Source organism: Balaenoptera borealis (genome assembly GCF_965194805.1).
Source record: "Balaenoptera borealis genome assembly, chromosome: 6".
In the NCBI taxonomy this organism is placed as follows: Eukaryota; Metazoa; Chordata; class Mammalia; order Artiodactyla; family Balaenopteridae; genus Balaenoptera; species Balaenoptera borealis.
Genome location: NC_138863.1, coordinates 48083538 through 48089537, shown reverse-complemented (window position 1 = coordinate 48089537; position 6000 = coordinate 48083538).

Sequence of the window (6000 nt, the reverse complement as noted above, 5' to 3'; positions counted from 1 at the left end):
GAAAAGAGACAACTCAGAACTATAATTTCTGAGACAAGAGAAATAAATGAGATGAACTATAAAATTACCATGGCTTTCTGCTTAGAGGCAATTTCTAGACCAGGAAAACATGCAGGGGGAACCCAAACAAAACCTAGTGGCCTAGTTGAGGTAGGGAAATAGAGACTGCAGTCTGACATATTTATGGAACCCTAACAGGGTCAAGATTTAATAGTAAGTTTTAACTATCCCTAGAGTGAGGAATATCTCTGCCCTCAAAGATCTAAAGAATTGCTTTGAAGGGATCAAAATGATCTACAATAACTAAAATGCCTGACCAAACAAGAACAAATAAAACACTCCTTAAAGGAATACAACAAAATCCAAACACTCAACAAGGTAACTCACATGTCTAACATACAATAAAAAAATTACTACTCATGTCCAAAAACCGAACAATGTAACCCAGTACCTGAAGAAAAATAAGCCAATAGAAACAGACTCAGGAATGACACTAGAAGAAAACAGCATTCAAAAAACTATTTAAAATGTATTCTATATACTTAAGAAGATAGAGAAATAGATGAATATGATAGGAAATAGAAACAATAAAAAATAATCAAATGTAAATTATAAAGATGAAAAATACAATGTCTGAAATGAAATTGCCCTTGGATGAGATTAAAAGCAGATTAAACACTGAAAAAGAAAAGATCATTGAACTTGAAGTCTTAACAACAAAGCAGAAAAAAAACCCATCAGTGCCCTGTGTCCTGGTGTTTTTCATTTCCTATATTTCTTGTGTAAGGGAAAGAGTATGCACAGAAGAATAAAGGTAAGAATTAACACAGACTTCTAATTAGAAACTATGCAAGTCAGAGATCACAAAATTATACCATTACATGCTGAAATTAAACGAACCTGTCAACATAGAATTCTATACCCCCCCCATTAAAAAATGTGCTTTAAAAAAAAGAGCAAAATAAAAATGGTTTCAGAAAAACAAAAGTCGAGAGAATTCTTTGCTATCAGAATAACACCACAAGAAATGTTAATGAAAATTCCTTGGAATAATAAAAATGATTACATATGGAAACTAAGATTTCTACAAAGAAACGAACAGCACAAGACATAGTAAACATGGTAGTAAATATAAAATACTGTTTTTTCATTTTTAATTTTTTTAAAGTAAAATTATGTGTAAATCAAAAATGTTAAAAATTTATGTGGGGTTTATAATATACGTAGAAGTAGAATGTGTTACAAAAAAAGCACCAATTACAATAAAGAATAAAATGGGAACATATGGTCTAAAAAATCTTACATTTCTGAAGTGGTAGAAGTTTTTAGAAGGTAAACTTAGATAAAGTATGCTGTGACAGATGAGTAAACAAGGAAAATGCTCCACTCCCAAATTCTGTGTGGCCTGGTCACTAAAATCACACAGCTTGTACATAAATCTCAAATTATGTTCTGGCTTCTATCTATTTTTATCCTCTCCATTGTTAGACCAACATCCTGGAACTAGAAAGAGAAATAACATAGTCCTGTGCTTAAGGTGTACGGGATTAAAAGGTACAAACTATTATGTATAAAATAAATAAGCTACAAGAATATATTGTACAGCCCAGGGAATATAGCCAATATTTTATAATAACTTTAAATGGAGTATAATCTTTAAAATTTTGAATGACTACGTTGTACACCTGAAACTAATATAATATTGCAAATCAATCATACCTCAATTAAAAAGAAAGAAAACAACCCCATTACAACTGCATCAAAAAGAAGAAAATACCTAGGAATAAATTTAACCAATGAGGTAAAAGACCTATACTCTGAAAACTATAAGACATTGATGAAATAAACTGATGACAACACAAATACGTGGAAAGATATACCATGCTCATGGATTGGAAGAATTAATATTGTTAAATGTTCATACTACCCAAAGCAATCTACAGATTCATTATAATTCTTATCAACATACCAACGACGGGGAGACCTTCAAGATGGCAGAGGAGTAAGATGTGGAGATCACCTTCCTCCCCACAAATACATCAGAAATACATCTACATGTGGAACAACTTCTACAGAACACCTACTGAATGCTGGCAGAAGACCTCAGATTTCCCAATAGGCAAGAAACTCCCCACATACCTGGGTAGGGCAAAAGAAAAAAAGAAAAAACAGAGACAAAAGAATAGGGATGGGACCTGCACCTCTGGGAGGAAGCTGTAAAGGAGGAAAAGTTTCCACAAGCTAGGAAGCCCCTTCACTGGCGGAGACAGTGGGTGGCAGTGGGGAAGCTTCAGAGCCACGGAGGAGAGTGCAGCAATAGGGGTGCGGAGGGCAAAGAGGAGAGATTCCCACACAGAGGATCGGTGCCGAGCAGCACACAGCAGCCTGAGAGGCTTGTCTGCTCACCCGCTGGGGCAGGTGGGGGCTGGGAGCTGAGGCTCGGGCTTCGGAGGTCAGATTCCAGGGAGAGGACAGGGGTTGGCTGTGTAAACACAGCCTGAAGGGGGCTAGTGCTCTACAGCTAGCCGGGAGGGAGTCTGGGAAAAAGTCTGGAACTGCCCAAGAGGCAAGAGACCATTTTCTGGGGTGCGCAAGGAGAGGGGATTCAGAGCACCGCCTAAACAAGATCCAGAGATGGGCGCGAGCTGCGGCTATCAGCTCAGACACCAGAGACAGGCGTGAAATGCTAAGGCTGCTGCTGCAGCCACTAAGAAGCCTGTGTGCAAGCACAGGTCACTATCAACACCTCTCCTGGGAGCCTGTGCAGCCTGCCACTGCCAGGGTCCTGTGATCCAGGGACAACTTCCCTGGGAGAACACACGGTGCGCCTCAGGCTGATGCAACATCATGCCAACTTCTGCCGCCACAGGCTTGCCCTGCATTCTGTTCCCCTCCCTCCCCGCAGCCTGAGTGAGCCACAGCCCCCTAATGAGCTGCTACTTTAACCTTATCCTATCTGAGCAAAGAACAGATGCCCTTAGAAGACCTACACACAGAGGCAGGGCCAATCCAAACCTGAACCCCAGGAGCTGTGCGAGCAAAGAAGAGAAAGGGAAATTTCTCCCAGGAACCTCAGGAGCAGCAGATTAAATCTCCACAATCAACTTGATGTACCCTGCATCTGTGGAACACCTGAATAGACAATGAATCATCACAAAATTGAGGCAGTGGACTTTGGGAACAACTGTAGACTGGGGGTTTGCTTTCTGCATGTAATTTGTTTCTGGTTTTATGTTTATCTTAGTTTAGTATTTACAGTTTATTATCACTGGTAGATTTGTTTATAGATTTGGTTGCTCTCTTCCTTTTTTTTATATATATAGATATACATATTTTTTCCTTTTTCTCTTTTTGTGAATGTGTATGTGTATGCTTCTTTGTGTGATGTTGTCTGTATAGCTTTGATTTTACCATTTATCCTAGGGTTCTGTCTGTCTGTATTTTTTGGGTTTTGGGGGGTTTTTTTTACCATAGATTTTGGCACTTGTTATCATTGGTGGATATGTTTTTTGGTTTGGTTGCTCTCTTCTTTCTTTCTTTCTATTTTTTTAATTGATTTTTAATTATTTTAAATCTTTAAATATTTTTTAATTTTTAATTTTAATAACTTTTATTTATTTATTTTTTCTTCATTGCTTTCTTTTTTTTTTTTCTCCCTTTTCCTCTAAGCCATGTGGCTGAGAGGGTCGTGGTGCTCTGGTTGCGTGTCAGGCCTGAGCCTCTGAGGTGGGAGAGCCAAGTTCAGGACATCGGGCCACCAGAGACCTCCCAGCTCCACGTAATGTCAAACGGTGAAAGCTCTCCCAGAGATCTCCATCTCAACGCTAAGACACAGCTCCACTCAATGATCAGCAAGCTACAGTGCTGGACACCCTATGCCAAACAACTAGCAAGACAGAAACACAAACCCACCCATTAGCAGAGAGGCTGCCTAAAATCATGATAAGGTCACTGACACCCCAAAACACACCACCAGACTTGGTCCTGCCCACCAGAAAGATAAGAGCCAGCCTCATTCACAAGAACACAGGCACCAGTCCCCTCCACCAGGAAGCCTACACAACCCACTGAACCAACCTTACCCACTGGGGGCAGACACCAAAAACAACTGGAACTACGAACCTGCAGCCTGGGAAAAGGAGACCCCAAACACAGTAAGTTAAGCAAAATAAGAAGACAGAGAAACACACAGCAGATGAAGGAACAAGGTAAAAACCCACCAGACAAACAAATGAAGAGGAAATAGGCAGTCTACTTAAAAGAGAATTCTAAGTAATGATAGTAAAGATGATCCCAAATCTTGGAAATAGAATGGAGAAAATACAAGAAAGTTTTAACAAGGACCTAGAAGAACTAAAGAGCAAACAAACAATGATGAATAACACAATAAAAGAAATTTAAAATTCTCTAGAAGGAATCAATAGCAGAATAACTGAGGTAGAAGAACGGATAGGTAACCTGGAAGATAAAATAGTGGAAATAACTACTGTAGAGCAGAATAAAGATAAAACAATGAAAAGAATTGAGGACAGTCTCACAGACCTCTGGGACAACACTAAATGCACCAACATTCGAATTATAGGGGTCCCAGAAGAAGAAGAGAAAAAGAAAGGGACTGAGAAAATATTTGAAGAGATTATAGTTGAAAACTTCCTTAATATGGGAAAGGAAATAGTCAATCAAGTCCAGGAAGCACAAAGAGTCCCACACAGGATAAAACCAAGGAGAAACACGCCAAGACACATATTAATCAAACTATCAAAAATTAAATACAAAGAACAAATATTAAAAGCAGCAAGGGAAAAACAACAAATAACATACAAGGGAATCCCCATAAGGTTAACAGCTGATCTTTCAGCAGAAACTCTGCCAGCCAAAAGGGAGTGGCAGGACATATTTAAAGTGATGAAAGGGAAAAACCAAGATTACTATACCCAGCAAGGATCTCATTTAGATTTGATGGAGAAATTAAAGCCTTTACAGACAAGCAAAAGCTAAGAGAATTCAGCACCACCAAACCAGCTTTACAACAAATGCTAAAGGAACTTCTCTAAGTGGGAAACACAAGAGAAGGAAAAGACCTACAATCACAAACACAAAACAATTAAGAAAATGGGAATAGGAACATATATACTGATAACTACCTTAAATGTAAATGGATTAAATGCTACAACCAAAAGACATAGACTGGCTGAAAGGATACAAAAACAAGACCCGTATATATGCTGTCTACAAGAGACCCACTTCAGACTTACGGACACATACAGACTGAAAGTGAGGGAATGGAAAAAGATATTCCATGCAAATGGAAATCAAAAGCAAGCTGGAGTAGCAATTCTCATAACAGACAAAATAGACTTTAAAATAAAGACTATTACAAGAGACAAAGAAGGACACTACAGAATGATCAAGGGATCAATCCAAGAAGAAGATATAACAGTTGTAAATATTTATGCACCCAAAATAGGAGCACCTCAATGCATAAGGCAAATGCTAACAGCCATAAAGGGGGAAATCGACAGTCACACAATCATAGTAAGGGACTTTAACACCCCACTTTCACCAAGGGAAAGATCATCTAAAATGAAAATAAATAAGGAAACACAAGCTTTAAATGATACATTAAACAAGATGGACTTAACTGATATTTATAGGACATTCCATCCAAAAACAACAGAATACACTTTCTTTTCAAGTGCTCATGGAAGATTCTCCAGGATATATCATATCTTCGGTCACAAATCAAGCCTTGGTAAATTTAAGAAGATTGAAATCATATCAAGTATCTTTTCCGACCACAACGCTACGAGACTAGATATCAATTACAGGAAAAAAGTCTGTAATAAATACAAACACATGGAGGCTAAACAAGACACTACTAAATAACCAAGAGATCACTGAAGGAATCAAAGAGGAAAGGAAAAAATACTTAGAAACAAATGACTATGAAAACACGATGACCCAAAACCTATGGGATGCAGAAAAAGCAGTTCTAAGCGG